Below are 17,419 nucleotides of genomic sequence, written 5' to 3'. Positions count from 1 at the left end.
TGATAAGGGAAGAAAAAGATCTAAGTCCTTGACTTTCTGGACTCGAGGAAAGATTTTAAAAATTCCTTGTAAAAATGTATGATCACAATCAGACTATTGAAACCATTTTAGTTGGGAACAAAGTTCCAAAATTGTCTAGATAGTGGCAAAGAAGCCAAGAAAATAGGAAAGAAACAAAAAGAGAGCAAAAGAGTCAGCTTCAGTGTACAAGCTCGTTCTAGAAGTAGTCTGCTGGGAAAAGGAACCCCCAGCTAAATTTCCAATGTATTCCTGCGCTTGATTCAGTAACTGGTCAATGTAAAAACCAATCCTTTTGTACAACTTCTTCCAGCAACAAAAACTCCAACAGGTTGACACTACCATCATGCCTGTTCCAGACATATTTAAAAGAGAAATGATGATTTTCTTGAAAACCTACTTACATAAAAGTTGCAAGATGGTGGAGGGATTCCCACATCCTCCTTCCTCCATCTGGCTTGAAAGTATATTTGATAAAATATGCAACAAAGCACATGATTTATAAGGGAGAGTCAAATGGATGATTTGGGAATCGATCTCTTGTTGATAGTAAACTTCATATCCACTCGGTGTGACCTTTTTAAAACAAAATGTGGAGCTGAGGCATGAATCTGCCACAACAATTGTAAAGCAAACATACACACTCCCCTTCATATGCCCCCCCCTCCACACACACCTAGGCACACACAGAGATCAGCATAGCAGATCATGAACACCTTGGAAAAGACTGAAATGCTAAATGCCTCTCTTGATGGGCAAAAGAGCTGGTGCAGTAATTCAAATGCCTGGTACAAAAATTCTGTTTAATATTTAGCTCCTATTTAAAACACAGCTTTTCATTTCATTCTATTTACAGAATATTTTCATTTCATTTGTTTCTTTAAAATTACTTAGTTCTCACCTGTTGTATGTCTAGGAATATTTTCTTCCAAAAATAGAAAAAAATAGATGATATCTTTTCAGCAGAAAACATTGGTTGATACAATTTTAAACCATCATGATATGGAAGAATTCTTCTGTCCCTCTCGAAGGTGGAAGAAGCATTTGGATCACAGATCATCTACAATGAAATACTTGACATGTTTAAGATGCTTTCAATCAATTTTGATCGTCAATTGCTTATTTGTTGTAAACAGTAATTTTTCAGTGAAGGGAAAGTGTGTGTGGTATATCTACATGATATGTTCAAAGGCAGTTCCTACTAATGGCCAGGCTGAATTCCAGTAAATAATGTCCCGAATGATATTTTGCCGCCTTCTTTGGCACTTCATGAAATCTTACCCTGATGAAGTGCTGAAACACAGAGATTTTCTCTTAGAGAGTGTCTCATGTTGTAACCTATCCCATGGATTTTATGCTGTAATTCTTATCTCTTTTAAAATTTACTATCTTCTGTACAGTTTTCATGAAACTTTCTGTTACAGTAGTGAATAGCACAGATAAATGTCATTTTGTACAACTTTGAATTTACCCCAAGAGCTGAGAGAAAACTTGATCCTATACTTCAATCCGAGTTTCTTCTATAGTCCAACTTTGTTTCTCTACCATCAAGCTTCTCCTTTGTTGCTGCTCCAAGCCCCGTCCAAGGTGACCTTGAATACTTTCAGGGATGGGACACCCACAACTTCTCTGGGCAACCTGTTCCAGTGTTCCAGCACTCCCACAGTAAAAAAGGCCTTCCTTTCATCTAATATGTGTAGGAAATCATAAATCTAGGCATAGAAGCTTGGAGTGCAAATTTGAAATTCTTTGGATTTGAAGCACATTTTATATGAATACTGACTTACAGATGACTAAAAGATGTTGATGGGCATTTGAGCTGACAAGTTTTGAAAAAGTGCACGGAAATTAAAATTGAAACCACTAAAATTAAAAACTCCTTGCCATTTTCTTTTTCCTCTCCTATTCAAAATTGCATATGTCAGATATCAGTGCTTCATGCAAACCTCTCAGATGCTCTCAGAGAAAAAGCTTTTCTTTCAGACTAAGTTGCGGTTGACGTAGAACACTAGCAGGAGTGAAAGATTTTCTGGGCATCGGGGCAGCCCGTTCTCCTTGGATTTGTGTGCAGAATGCATTTTATCCAAACTGGAAAATAGATCCCAGCTCTGTTCTATTCATCATCCTTACTTCATCAGGCCAGAAGATTCTGTGAAAAGTAGCCTGTGGACCTTGAAGACAGCGCATGTGAACCAGATGAGAGGTGATAGAGAAGTTGAGGGAGAGAAGAAAGAGCATGAGGCTGAAACCAGAAAGTATTTCTCCACGTGATCATGGAAGATTGCAGGAGCCACTTGGTACTATCAAACCAGCCCAACTTGGCACTTGTGCCACCTTGGGTCTGGGAGCCATGTTGCATATCGTGCATTTTAAGGAGCCAGCTGGCCACACCCAGCCATATGCCCCCAAACACAAACCAAGGCCCTTTTCTCTGGCAAACAAAACTCAGCTGCCCTGCTTCTGGATGGCAGATTGCAGGAACCACTTGGTACTATCAAACCAGCCCAACTTGGCACTGGTGCCACCATGGGTCTGGTCACCATCCTGCCTATTGTAGCTTTTCAGGAGCCAGCCGGTCACTCTCAGCCATAGGCCCCCAACACAAACCTCGGCCCGTTTCCCTGGCAAACAAAAGTAAGCTGCCCCGCTTCTGCATGGCAGATTGCAGGAGCTACTTAGTACTATCAAATCAGCCCGACTTGGCACAGGTGCCACCTTGGATCTGGGAACCATCCTGTGTATCGTGGATTTTCAGGGGCCAGCCGGCCACTCTCAGCCATATGCCCCCAAAAACAAACCACGGACCTTTTCTCTGGCAAACAAAAATCAGCTGCCCCACTTCTGGATGGCAGATTGCAGGAGCCACTTGGGACTATCACACCAGCACAACATGGCACTGCTGCCACCTTGGATCTGGGAACAATCCTGCGTATCGTACATATTCAGGAACCAGCCGAACACTCCCAGCCACAGGCCCCCAAACACAAACAACGGCCCTTTTCTCTGGCAAACAAAACTCAACTGCCCCTCTTCTGGATGGCAAATTGCAGGACGCACTTGGTACTACAAAAAGAGCCCGACTTGGCAGTGGTGCCACCTTGGCTCTGGGAACCATCCTGCGTATCGAGCATTTTAAGGAGCCAGCCGGCAATTCCCAGCCGTATGCCCCAAAAAGAAACCATGGACCTTTTCTCTGGCAAAAAAAACTCAGCTGTCCCGCTTCTGGATGGCAGATTGCAGGAGTGACTTTGAACCATACAACCAGCCTTACTTGGCACTGGTGCCACCTTGGATCTGGGAACCATCCTGCCTATCGTTGATTTTCAGGGGCCAGCCGGCCACTCTCAGCCATAGGCCCCCAAACACAAACCACAGCCCTTTTCTCTAGCAAACAAAATTCAACTGCCCCGCTTCTGGATGGCAAATTGCAGGAGCCACTGGGTACTACAAAAACAGCCTGACTTGGCACTGGTGCCACCTTGCGTCTGGTTACCATGCGGCGTATCGTGCATTTTAAGGAGCCAGGTGGCCACTCCCAGCCATATGCCCCCAAACACAACCCACGGCCCTTTTCTCTGGCAAACAAAACTCAGCTGCCCCGCTTCTGGATGGCAGATTGCAGGAGACACTTGGTACTATCAAACCAGCCCGACTTGGCACTGGTGCCACCTTGGGTCTGGGAACCATCCTGCGTATTGTGGATTGTCAGGAGACAGCCGACCACTCTCGGCCACAGAGCCCAATCAAAAACAAAGGTCCGTTTCCCTGGCAAAAAAAACTCAGCTGCCCCGCTTCTGGATGGGAGATTGCAGGAGGCACTTGACACTGTCAAACGAGCCCCACTTGGCACTGGTGCCACCTTGGGTCTGGGAACCATGCTGCGTATCGTGGATTTTCAGGAGCCAGCCGGCCACTGCCAGCCACAGGCCCCCAAACACAAACCACAGCCTTTTTCTCTGGCAAACAAAACTCAGCTGCCCCGCTTCTGGATGGCAGATTGCAGGAGCCACTTGGTACTATCAAACCAGCCCGACTTGGCACTGGTGCCACCTTGGGTCTGGGAACCATCCTGCCTATCGTGGATTTTAAGGAGCCAGCCGGCTACTCCCAGCCACAGGCCCCCAACAAAAACCACGGCCCTTTTTTCTCGCAAACAAAACTTAGCTGCCTCACTTCTGGATGGCAGATTGCAGGAGCCACTTGGTACTATCAAACCAGCCCGACTTGGCACTGGTGCCACCTTGGGTCTGGGAACCATCCTGCGTATCGTGGATTCTAAGGAGCCAGCTGGCCACTCCCAGCCACAGGCCCCCAAACAAAATCAACGGCGCTGTTCCCTGGAAAACAAAACACGCCTGCCAACTTTTTGATGGAGTTTGCAGGAGCCACTTGGTACTATCAAACCAGCCCGACTTGGCACTGGTGCCACCTTGGGTCTGGGAAACATCCTGCGTATCGTGGATTCTTAGGAGCCAGCCGGCCACTCCTAGCCACAGGCCCCCAAACAAAAACCTAGGCCTATTTCTCTGGCAAACAAAAGTAAGCTGCCCTGCTTCTGGATGGCAGATTGCAGGAGACACTTGGTACTATCAAACCAGCCCGACTTGGCACTGGTGCCACCTTGGATCTGGGAACCATGCTCTGTATCGTGGATATTCAGGGGCCAGCCGGCCACTCTCAGCCATATGTCCCCAAACAGAAACCTCGGCCCGTTTCTCTGGCAAACAAAACTCAACTGCCCCTCTTCTGGATGGCAAATTGCAGGATGAACTTGATACTAAAACCGCAGGCCGACTTGGTAGTGGTGACACCTTGGGCCTGGGAACCATCATGCGTATCGAGCATTTTAAGGAGCCAGCCGGCCACTCCCAGCAATATGCCCCCAAAAACAATCCACGGAATTTTCCTCTGGCAAACAAAAATCAGCTGCCTCGCTTCTGGATGGCAGATTGCAGGAGCCACTTTGCACCATCAAACCAGCCCGACTTGGCACTGGTGCCACATTGCATCTGGGAACCATGCTGCCTAGCGTGGATTTTCAGGAGCCAGCCGGCCACTCTCAGCTATATGCCCCCAAACAAAACCCACGGCCCGTTTCCCTGGCAAACAAAATTAAGCTGCCCCGCTTCTGGATGGCAGATTGCAGGACGCACTTGGTAGTATCAAACCAGCTAAACTTGGCACTGGTGCCACCTTGGGTCTGGGAACCATCCTGCGTATCGTGGGTTCAAAGGAGCCAGCCAGTCACTCCCAGCCACAGGCCCCCAAATACAAACAATGTCGCTTTTCCCTGGAAAACAAAACTCGCCTGCCAACTTTTTGATGGCAGATTGCAGGAGCCACTTGGTACTATCAAACCAGCCCAACTTGGCACTGGTGCCACCATGGGTCTGGTAACCATCCTGCCTATTGTAGCTTTCCAGGAGCCAGCCGGTCACTCCCAGCCATAGGTCCCCAGTCACAAACCTCGGCCCGTTTCCCTGGCAAACAAAAGTAAGCTACCCCGCTTCTGGATGGCAGATTGCAGGAGCCACTTGGTACTATCAAACCAGCCCAACTTGGCACTGGTGCCACCTTGGGTCTGGGAACCATGCTGCGTAACACAGATTCTAAGGCGCCAGTCGGCCACTACGAGCCACAAGCCCCCAAACACAAACAACGGCGCTATTCTCTGGCAAACAAAACTCAACTGCCCCTCTTCTGGATGGCAAATTGCAGGACGCACTTGGTACTATAAAAACAGCCCGACTTGGCACTGGTGCCCCCTTGGGTCTGGGAACCATCCTGCGTATCGATCTTTTTAATGAGACAGCCGGCCGCTCCCAGCCATATGCCCCCAAACACAACCCACGGCCCTTTTCTCTGGCAAACAAAACTCAACTGCACCGCTTCTGGATGGCAGATTGCAGGAGCCACTTGGTACTATCAAACCAGCCCGACTTGGCACTGGTGCCACCTTGGGTCTGGGAACCATCCTGCGTATTGTGGGTTGTCAGGAGCCAGCCGAACACTCTCGGCCACAGACCCCAATTAAAAACAACGGCCCGTTTCACAGGCAAACAAAACTCAGCTGCCCCGCTTCTGGATGGGAGATTGCAGGAGGCACTTGACACTGTGAAACCAGCCCCACTTGGCACTGGTGCCACCTTGGGTCTGGGAACCATGCTGCGTATCATGGATTTTCAGGAGCCAGCCGGCCACTCCCAGCCACAGGCCCCCAAACACAAACCACAGCCTTTTTGTCTGGCAAACAAAATTCAGCTGCCCCGCTTCTGGATGGCAGATTGCAGGAGCCACTTGGGACTATCACACCAGCACAACATGGCACTGCTGCCACCTTGGATCTGGGAACCATCCTTCCTATCGTGGATTTTCAGGGGCCAGCCGGTCACTCTCAGCCATAGGCCCCAAACACAAACCACGGCCCTTTTCTCTGGAAAACAAAACTCAACTGCCCCTCTTCTGGATGGCAGATTGCAGGAGCCACTGGGTACTATGAAACCAGCCCTACTTGGCACTGATGCCACCTTGGGTCTGGGAACCATGCTGCGTATCATGGATTTTCAGGAGCCAGCCGGCCACTGCCAGCCACAGGCCCCGAAACACAAACAACAGCCTTTTTCTCTGGCAAACAAAATTCAGCTGCCCCGCTACTGGATGGCAGATTGCAGGAGCCACTTGGTACTATCAAACCAGCCCAACTTGGCACTGGTGCCACCTTGGGTCTGGGAACCATGCTGCGTAACACAGATTCTAAGGCGCCAGTCGGCCACTACGAGCCACAAGCCCCCAAACACAAACAACGGCGCTATTCTCTGGCAAACAAAACTCAACTGCCCCTCTTCTGGATGGCAAATTGCAGGACGCACTTGGTACTATAAAAACAGCCCGACTTGGCACTGGTGCCCCCTTGGGTCTGGGAACCATCCTGCGTATCGATCTTTTTAATGAGACAGCCGGCCACTCCCAGCCATATGCCCCCAAACACAACCCACGGCCCTTTTCTCTGGCAAACAAAACTCAACTGCACCGCTTCTGGATGGCAGATTGCAGGAGCCACTTGGTACTATCAAACCAGCCCGACTTGGCACTGGTGCCACCTTGGGTCTGGGAACCATCCTGCGTATTGTGGGTTGTCAGGAGCCAGCCGAACACTCTCGGCCACAGACCCCAATTAAAAACAACGGCCCGTTTCACAGGCAAACAAAACTCAGCTGCCCCGCTTCTGGATGGGAGATTGCAGGAGGCACTTGACACTGTGAAACCAGCCCCACTTGGCACTGGTGCCACCTTGGGTCTGGGAACCATGCTGCGTATCATGGATTTTCAGGAGCCAGCCGGCCACTCCCAGCCACAGGCCCCCAAACACAAACCACAGACTTTTTGTCTGGCAAACAAAATTCAGCTGCCCCGCTTCTGGATGGCAGATTGCAGGAGCCACTTGGGACTATCACACCAGCACAACATGGCACTGCTGCCACCTTGGATCTGGGAACCATCCTTCCTATCGTGGATTTTCAGGGGCCAGCCGGTCACTCTCAGCCATAGGCCCCAAACACAAACCACGGCCCTTTTCTCTGGAAAACAAAACTCAACTGCCCCTCTTCTGGATGGCAGATTGCAGGAGCCACTGGGTACTATGAAACCAGCCCTACTTGGCACTGATGCCACCTTGGGTCTGGGAACCATGCGGCGTATCATGGATTTTCAGGAGCCAGCCGGCCACTGCCAGCCACAGGCCCCGAAACACAAACAACAGCCTTTTCCTCTGGCAAACAAAATTCAGCTGCCCCGCTTCTGGATGGCAGATTGCAGGAACCACTTGGTACTAACAAACCAGCCCGACTTGGCACTGATGCCACCTTGGGTCTGGGAACCATCCTGCGTATCGTGGATTCAAAGGAGCCAGCTGGCCAGTCCCAGCCACAGGCCCCAAAACACACACAACGGTGCTTTTCCCTGGAAAACAAAACTCGCCTGCCAAACTTTTGATGGCAGATTGCAGGAGCCACTTGGTATTATCAAACCAGCCCAACTTGGCACTGGTGCCACCATGGGTCTGGTCACCATCCTGCCTATCGTAGCTTTTCAGGAGCCAGCCAGCCACCCCCAGCCAGAGGCCCCCAGACAAATATTTCGGCCCGTTTCCCTGGCAAACAAAAGTAAGCTGCCCCGCTTCTGGATGGCAGATTGCAGGAGCCACTTTGCACCATCAAACCAGCCCAACTTGGCACTGGTGCCAACTCAGGTCTGGGAACCATCCTGCGTATCGTGGGTTCTAAGGAGCCAGCTGGCCACTCCCAACCACAGGCCCCCAAACACAAACAACGGCGCTTTTCCCTGGAAAACAAAACTCGCCTGCCAACTTTTTGATGGCAGATTGCAGGAGCCACTTGGTACTATCAAACCAGCCCAACTTGGCACTGGTGCCACCATGGGTCTGGTCACCATCCTGCCTATCGTAGCTTTTCAGGAGCCAGCCGGTCACTCGCAGCCATAGGCCCCCAGACACAAACCTCGGCCCGTTTCCCTGGCAAACAAAAGTAAGCTGCCCCGCTTCTGCATGGCAGATTGCAGGAGCTACTTAGTACTATCAAACCAGCCCGACTTGGCACTGGTGACACCTCTGGTCTGGGAACCATCCTGCCTATCGTGGATTTTCAGGGGCCAGCCGGCCACTCTCAGCCATATGCCCCAAAAACAAACCACGGCCCTTTTCTCTGGCAAACAAAACTCAACTGCCCCTCTTCTGGATGGCAAATTTTAGGACGCACTTTGTACTACGAAAACCGCCCGACGTGGCACTGGTGCCACCTTGTGTCAGGGAACCATCCTGCATATCGAGCTTTTTAAGGAGCCAGCCGGCCACGCCCAGCCATATACCCCCAAAAACAAACCACGGACCATTTCTCTTGGAAAAAAAAATCCGCTGCCCCGCGTCTGTATGGCAGATTGCAGGAGCCACTTTGCACCATCAAACCAGCCCGACTTGGCACTGGTGCCACCTTGGGTCTGGGAACAATCCTGCATATCGTGGATTCTAAGGAGCCAGCCGGCCACTCCCTGCCACAGGCCCCCAAACACAAACAACGGCGCTTTTCCCTGGAAAACAAAATTCGCCTGCCAGCTTTTTGATGGCAGATTGCAGGAGCCACTTGGTACTATCAAATCATCCCAACTTGGCACTGGTGCCACTATGGGTCTGGGAACCATCCTGCCTATTGTAGCATTTCAGGAGCCAGCCGGTCACTCCCAGCCATAGGCCCCCAGACACAAACCTCGGACCGTTTCCCTGGCAAACAAAATTAAGCTGCCCCGATTCTGGATGGCAGATTGCAGGAGCCACTTGGTTGTGTCAAACCAGCCCGACTTGGCACTGGTGCCACCTTGGGTCTGGGAACCATCCTGCGTAACGTGGATTCTAAGCAGCCACCCGGCCACTCTGAGCCACAGGCCCCCAAACACAAACAACGGCGCTTTTCCCTGGAAAACAAAACTCGCCTGCCAAATTTGATGGCAGATTGCAGGAGCCACTTGGTACTATCAAACCAGCCCAACTTGGCACTGGTGCCACCATGGGTCTGGTCACCATCCTGCCTATCGTAGCTTTTCAGGAGCCAGCCGGTCACTCCCAGCCATAGGCCCCCAGACACAAAGCTCGGCCCGTTTCCCTGGCAAACAAAAGTAAGCTGCCCCGCTTCTGGATGGCAGATTGCAGGAACCACTTGGTACTATCAAACCAGCCCGACTTGGCACTGGTGCCACCTCTGGTCTGGGAACCATCCTGCGTATCGTGGATTCTAAGGAGCCAGCTGGCCACTCCCAGCCACAGGCCCCCAAACACAAACAACGGCGCTTTTCCCTGGAAAACAAAACTCGCCTGCCAAGTTTTTGATGGCAGATTGCAGGAGCCACTTGGTACCATCAAACCAGCCCAACTTGGCACTGGTGCCGCCATGGGTCTTGTCACCATCCTGCCTATCGTAGCTTTTCAGGAGCCAGCCGGTCACTCCCAGCCATAGGACCCCAGACAAAAACCTCGGCCCGTTTCCCTGGCAAGCAAAAGTAAGCTGCCCCGCTTCTGGATGGCAGATTGTAGGACGCATTTGTTACTATCAAACCCGCCCGACTTGGCACTGGTGCCACCACTGGTCTGGGAACCATCCTGCGTATCGTGGATTCTAAAGAGCCAGCCGGCCACTCCCAGCCACAGGCACCCATACACAAACAACGGCACTTTTCCCTGGAAAACAAAACTCGCCTGCCAACATTTTGATGGCAGATTGCAGGAGCCACTTGGTACTATCAAACCAGCCCAACTTGGCACTGCTGCCACCATGGGTCTGGTCACCATCCTGCCTATCGTAGCTTTTCAGGAGCCAGCCGGTCACTCCCAGCCATAGGCCCCCAGACAAAAACCTCGGCCCGTTTCCCTGGCAAACAAAAGTAAGCTGCCCCGCTTCTGGATGGCAGATTGCAGGATCCACTTGGTACTATCAAACCAGCCCGACTTGGCACTGGTGCCACGACAAGTCTGGGAACCATCCTGCGTATCGTGGATTCTAATGAGCCAGCCGGCCACTCCCAGCCACAGGCCCCCAAACAAAAACAACGGCGCTTTTCCCTGGAAAACAAAACTTGCCTGCCAACTTTTTGATGGCAGATTGCAGGAGCCACTTGGTACCATCAAACCAGCCCAACTTGGCACTGGTGCCACCTTGGGTCTGGTCACCATCCTGCCTATCGTAGCTTTTCAGGAGCCAGCCGGTCACTCCCAGCCATAGGCCCCCAGACACAAACTTCGGCCCGTTTCCCTGGCAAACAAAAGTAAGCTGCCCCGCTTCTGGATGGCAGATTGCAGGAGCCACTTTGCACCATCAAACTATCCCGACTAGGCACTGGTGCCACCTTGGGTCTGGGAACCATCCTGCGTATGGTGGATTCTAAGGAGCCAGCCGGCCACTCCCAGCCACAGGCCCCTAAACACATCAACGGCGCTTTTCCCTGGAAAACAAAACTCGCCTGCCAAACTTTTGATGGCAGATTGCAGGAGCCACTTGGTACTATCAAACCAGCCCAACTTGGGACTGGTGCCACCATGGGTCTGGTCACCATCCTGGCTATCGTAGCTTTTCAGGAGCCAGCCGGTCACTCGCAGCCATAGGCCCCCAGACACAAACCTCGGCCCGTTTCCCTGGCAAACAAAAGTAAGCTGCCCTGCTTCTGGATGGCAGATTGCAGGAACCACTTGGTACTATCAAACCAGCAAAACTTGGCACTGGTGCCACCTTGGGTCTGGATACCATGGTGCGTATCGTGGATTCTAAGGAGCCAGCCGGCCACTCCCAGCCACAGGCCCCCAAACAAAAACAACGGCGCTTTTCCCTGGAAAACAAAACTCGCCTACCAACGTTTTGATGGCAGATTGCAGGAGCCACTTGGTACTATCAAACCAGCCCAACTTGGCACTGGTGCCACCATGGGTCTGGTCACCATCCTGCCTATCGTAACTTTTCAGGAGCCAGCCGGTCACTCCCAGCCATAGGCCCCCAGACACAAAGCTCGGCCCGTTTCCCTGGCAAAGGAAATTAAGCTGCCCCGCTTCTGGATGGCAGATTGCAGGAGCCACTTGGTACTATCAAACCAGCCCGACTTGGCACTGGTGCCACCTCTGGTCTGGGAACCATCCTGCGTATCGTGGATTCTAAGGAGCCAGTCGGCCACTCCCAAGCCACAGGCCCCCAAACACAAACAACGGCCCGTTTCCGTGGCAAACAAAATTAAGCTGCCCCGCTTCTGGATGGCAGATTGCAGGAGCCACTTGGTACTATCAAACCAGCCCGACTTGGCACTGGTGCCACCTCTGGTCTGGGAACCATCCTGCGTATTGTGGTTTCTAAGGAGCCAGCCGGCCACTCCCAACCACAGGCCCCCAAACACAAACAACGGCGCTTTTCCCTGGAAAACAAAACTCGCCTGCCAACGTTTTGATGGCAGATTGCAGGAGCCACTTGGTACTATCAAACCAGCCCAACTTGGCACTGGTGCCACCATGGGTCTTGTCACCATCCTGCCTATCGTAGCTTTCAGGAGCCAGCCGGTCACTGCCTGCCATAGGCCCCGAGACACAAACCTCGGCCCGTTTCCCTGGCAAACAAAAGTAAGCTGCCCCGCTTCTGGATGGCAGATTGCAGGAGCCACTTGGTACTATCAAACCAGCCCGACTTGGCACTGGTGCCACCTCTGGTCTGGGAACCATCCTGCGTATCGTGGATTTTATGGAGCCAGCCGGTCAGTCCCAGCCATAGGCCCCCAAACACAAACAACGATCCGTTTCCCTGGCAAACAAAAGTAAGCTGCCCCGCTTCTGGATGGCAGATTGCAGGAACCACTTGGTAGTATCAAACCAGCCCAACTTGGCACTGGTGCCACCTCTGGTCTGGGAACCATCCTGCGTATCGTGGTTTCTAAGGAGCCAGCCGGCCACTCCCAACCATAGACCCCCAGACACAAACCTCGGCCCGTTTCCCTGGAAAACAAAAGTAAGCTACCCCGATTCTGGATGGCAGATTGCAGGAGCCACTTGGTACTATCAAATCAGCCCAACTTGGCACTGGTGCCACCATGGGTCTGGTAAACATCCTGCCTATCGTAGCTTTTCAGGAGCCAGCCGGCCACTCTCAGCCATATGCCCCCAAAAACAAACCACGGCCCTTTTCTCTGGCAAACAAAACTCAACTGCCCCTCTTCTGGATGGCAAATTTTAGGACGCACTTTGTACTACGAAAACCGCCCGACGTGGCACTGGTGCCACCTTGTGTCAGGGAACCATCCTGCATATCGAGCTTTTTAAGGAGCCAGCCGGCCACGCCCAGCCATAAACCCCCAAAAACAAACCACGGACCATTTCTCTTGGAAACAAAAATCCGCTGCCCCGCGTCTGGATGGCAGATTGCAGGAGCCACTTTGCACCATCAAACCAGCCCGACTTGGCACTGGTGCCACCTTGGGTCTGGGAACAATCCTGCATATCGTGGATTCTAAGGAGCCAGCCGGCCACTCCCAGCCACAGGCCCCCAAACACAAACAACGGCGCTTTTCCCTGGAAAACAAAATTCGCCTGCCAACTTTTTGATGGCAGATTGCAGGAGCCACTTGGTACTATCAAATCATCCCAACTTGGCACTGGTGCCACTATGGGTCTGGGAACCATCCTGCCTATTGTAGCATTTCAGGAGCCAGCCGGTCACTCCCAGCCATAGGCCCCCAGACACAAACCTCGGACCGTTTCCCTGGCAAACAAAATTAAGCTGCCCCGATTCTGGATGGCAGATTGCAGGAGCCACTTGGTTGTGTCAAACCAGCCCGACTTGGCACTGGTGCCACCTTGGGTCTGGGAACCATCCTGCGTATCGTGGATTCTAAGCAGCCACCCGGCCACTCTGAGCCACAGGCCCCCAAACAAAAACTACGGTGCTTTTCCCTGGAAAACAAAACTCGCCTGCCAACTTTTTGATGGCAGATTGCAGGAGCCACTTGGTACTATCAAACCAGCCCAACTTGGCACTGGTGCCACGTCTGGTCTGGGAACCATCCTGCCTATCGTAGCTTTTCAGGAGCCAGCCGGTCACTCCCAGCCATAGACCCCCAGACACAAACCTCGGCCCGTTTCCCTGGCAAACAAAAGTAAGCTGCCCCGCTTTTGGATGGCAGATTGCAGGAGCCACGTTGCACCATCAAACCAGCCCCACGTGGCACTGGTGCCACCTTGGGTCTGGGAACAAGTTGGGCTGGTTTGATAGTACCAAGTGGCTCCTGCAATCTGCCATCCAGAAGCGGGACAGCTTACTTTTGTTTCCCAGGGAAACGGGCCGAGGTATTTGTCTGGGGGCCTATGGCTGGGAGTGACCGGCTGACTACTGAAAAGCCACGATAGGCAGGATGGTTACCAGACTCATGGTGCCACCAGTGCCAAGTCGGGCTGCTTTGATAATACTAAATAGCTCCTGCAATCTGCCATCCAGACGCGGGGCAGCGGATTTTTGTTTGCTGGAGAAAAGTTCCGTGGTTTTTTTTTTGGGGGTATATGACTGGACGTGGCCGGCTGGCTCCTTAAAAAGCTCTATACGCAGGATTGTTCCCTGACCCAAGGTGGCATCAGTGCCAAGTCGGGCTGTTTTCGTAGTACCAAGTGCGTCCTGCAATTTGCCATCCAGAAGCGGGGCAGCCTACTTTTGTTTGCCAGGGAAACGTGCCGAGGTATTTGTCTGGGGGCCTATGGCTGGGAGTGAGCGGCTGGCTCCTGAAAAGCTACGATAGGCAGGATGGTGACCAGACCCATGGTGGCAGCAGTGCCAAGTTGGGCTGGTTTGATAGTACCAAGTGGCTCCTGCAATCTGCCATCAAGAAGTTGGCAGGCGAGTTTTGTTTTCCAGGGAAAAGCGCCGTTGTTTTTGTTTAGAGGCCTGTGGCTGGGAGTGGCCGCCTGTCCTCGTAGAATCTACGTTACGCAGCATGGTTCCCAGAGCCAAGGTGGCACCAGGGCCAAGTCGGGCTGGTTTGTAAGTACCAAGTGCATCCTGCAATCTGCCATCCAAAAGCGGGGCAGCTTACTTTTGTTTGCCAGGGAAACGGGCCGAGGTTTGTGTCCGGGGGCCTATGGCAGGGAGTGACCGGCTGGCTCCTGAAAAGCTACGATAGGCAGGATGTTTACCAGACCCATGGTGGCACCAGTGCCAAGTTGGGCTGATTTGATAGTACCAAGTGGCTCCTGCAATCTGCCATCCAGAATCGGGGTAACTTACTTTTGTTTTCCAGGGAAACGGGCCGAGGTTTGTGTCTGGGGGTCTATGGCTGGGAGTGACCGGCTGGCTCCTGAAAAGCTACAATAGGCAGGATGGTTCCCAGACCAGAGGTGGCACCAGTGCCAAGTTGGGCTGGTTTGATAGTACCAAGTGGCTCCTGCAATCTGCCATCAAAAAGTTGGCAGGCGAGTTTTGTTTTCCAGGGAAAAGCGCCGTTGTTTGTGTTTGGGGGCCTGTGGCTCAGAGTGGCCGGGTGGCTGCTTAGAATCCACGTTACGCAGGATGGTTCCCAGACCCAAGGTGGCACCAGTGCCAAGTCGGGCTGGTTTGACACAACCAAGTGGCTCCTGCAATCTGCCATCCAGAATCGGGGCAGCTTAATTTTGTTTGCCAGGGAAACGGTCCGAGGTTTGTGTCTGGGGGCCTATGGCTGGGAGTGACCGGCTGGCTCCTGAAATGCTACAATAGGCAGGATGGTTCCCAGACCCATAGTGGCACCAGTGCCAAGTTGGGATGATTTGATAGTACCAAGTGGCTCCTGCAATCTGCCATCAAAAAGCTGGCAGGCGAATTTTGTTTTCCAGGGAAAAGCGCCGTTGTTTGTGTTTGGGGGCCTGTGGCAGGGAGTGGCCGGCTGGCTCCTTAGAATCCACGATATGCAGGATTGTTCCCAGACCCAAGGTGGCACCAGTGCCAAGTCGGGCTGGTTTGATGGTGCAAAGTGGCTCCTGCAATCTGCCATACAGACGCGGGGCAGCGGATTTTTGTTTCCAAGAGAAATGGTCCGTGGTTTGTTTTTGGGGGTATATGGCTGGGCGTGGCCGGCTGGCTCCTTAAAAAGCTCGATATGCAGGATGGTTCCCTGACACAAGGTGGCACCAGTGCCACGTCGGGCGGTTTTCGTAGTACAAAGTGCGTCCTAAAATTTGCCATCCAGAAGAGGGGCAGTTGAGTTTTGTTTGCCAGAGAAAAGGGCCGTGGTTTGTTTTTGGGGCATATGGCTGAGAGTGGCCGGCTGGCCCCTGAAAATCCACGATAGGCAGGATGGTTCCCAGACCAGAGGTGTCACCAGTGCCAAGTCGGGCTGGTTTGATAGTACTAAGTAGCTCCTGCAATCTGCCATGCAGAAGCGGGGCAGCTTACTTTTGTTTGCCAGGGAAACGGGCCGAAGTTTGTGTCTGGGGGCCTATGGCTGGGAGTGACCGGCTGGCTCCTGAAAAGCTACGATAGGCAGGATGGTGACCAGACCCATGGTGGCAGCAGTGCCAAGTTGGGCTGGTTTGATAGTACCAAGTGGCTCCTGCAATCTGCCATCAAAAAGTTGGCAGGCGAGTTTTGTTTTCCAGGGAAAAGCGCCGTTGTTTGTGTTTGGGGGCCTGTGGCTGGGAGTGGCCAGCTGGCTCCTTAGAACCCACGATACGCAGGATGGTTCCCAGACCTGAGTTGGCACCAGTGCCAAGTTGGGCTGGTTTGATAGTACCAAGTGGCTCCTGCAATCTGCCATCCAGAAGCGGGGCAGCTTACTTTTGTTTGCCAGGGAAACGGGCCGAAATATTTGTCTGGGGGCCTCTGGCTGGGGGTGGCTGGCTGGCTCCTGAAAAGCTACGATAGGCAGGATGGTGACCAGACCCATGGTGGCACCAGTGCCAAGTTGGGCTGGTTTGATAATACCAAGTGGCTCCTGCAATCTGCCATCAAATGTTTGGCAGGCGAGTTTTGTTTTCCAGGGAAAAGCACCGTTGTGTGTGTTTTGGGGCCTGTGGCTGGGACTGGCCAGCTGGCTCCTTTGAATCCACGATACGCAGGATGGTTCCCAGACCCAAGGTGGCATCAGTGCCAAGTCGGGCTGTTTTGTTAGTACCAAGTGGTTCCTGCAATCTGCCATCCAGAAGCGGGGCAGCTGAATTTTGTTTGCCAGAGAAAAAGGCTGTTGTTTGTGTTTCGGGGCCTGTGGCTGGCAGTGGCCGGCTGGCTCCTGAAAATCCATGATACGCAGCATGGTTCCCAGACCCAAGGTGGCATCAGTGCCAAGTAGGGCTGGTTTCATAGTACCCAGTGGCTCCTGCAATCTGCCATCCAGAAGAGGGGCAGTTGAGTTTTGTTTTCCAGAGAAAAGGGCCGTGGTTTGTGTTTGGGGCCTATGGCTGAGAGTGACCGGCTGGCCCCTGAAAATCCACGATAGGAAGGATGGTTCCCAGATCCAAGGTGGCAGCAGTGCCATGTTGTGCTGGTGTGATAGTCCCAAGTGGCTCCTGCAATCTGCCATCCAGAAGCGGGGCAGCTGAATTTTGTTTGCCAGACAAAAAGTCTGTGGTTTGTGTTTGGGGGCCTGTGGCTGGGAGTGGCCGGCTGGCTCCTGAAAATCCATGATACGCAGCATGGTTCCCAGACCCAAGGTGGCACCAGTGCCAAGTGGGGCTGGTTTCACAGTGTCAAGTGCCTCCTGCAATCTCCCATCCAGAAGCGGGGCAGCTGAGTTTTGTTTGCCTGTGAAACGGGCCGTTGTTTTTAATTGGGGTCTGTGGCCGAGAGTGTTCGGCTGGCTCCTGACAACCCACAATACGCAGGATGGTTCCCAGACCCAAGGTGGCACCAGT

Source organism: Melospiza melodia, chromosome 3, assembly GCF_035770615.1.
Source record: "Melospiza melodia melodia isolate bMelMel2 chromosome 3, bMelMel2.pri, whole genome shotgun sequence".
NCBI classification, from domain to species: domain Eukaryota; kingdom Metazoa; phylum Chordata; class Aves; order Passeriformes; family Passerellidae; genus Melospiza; species Melospiza melodia.
This window is presented reverse-complemented; position numbering follows the sequence as displayed.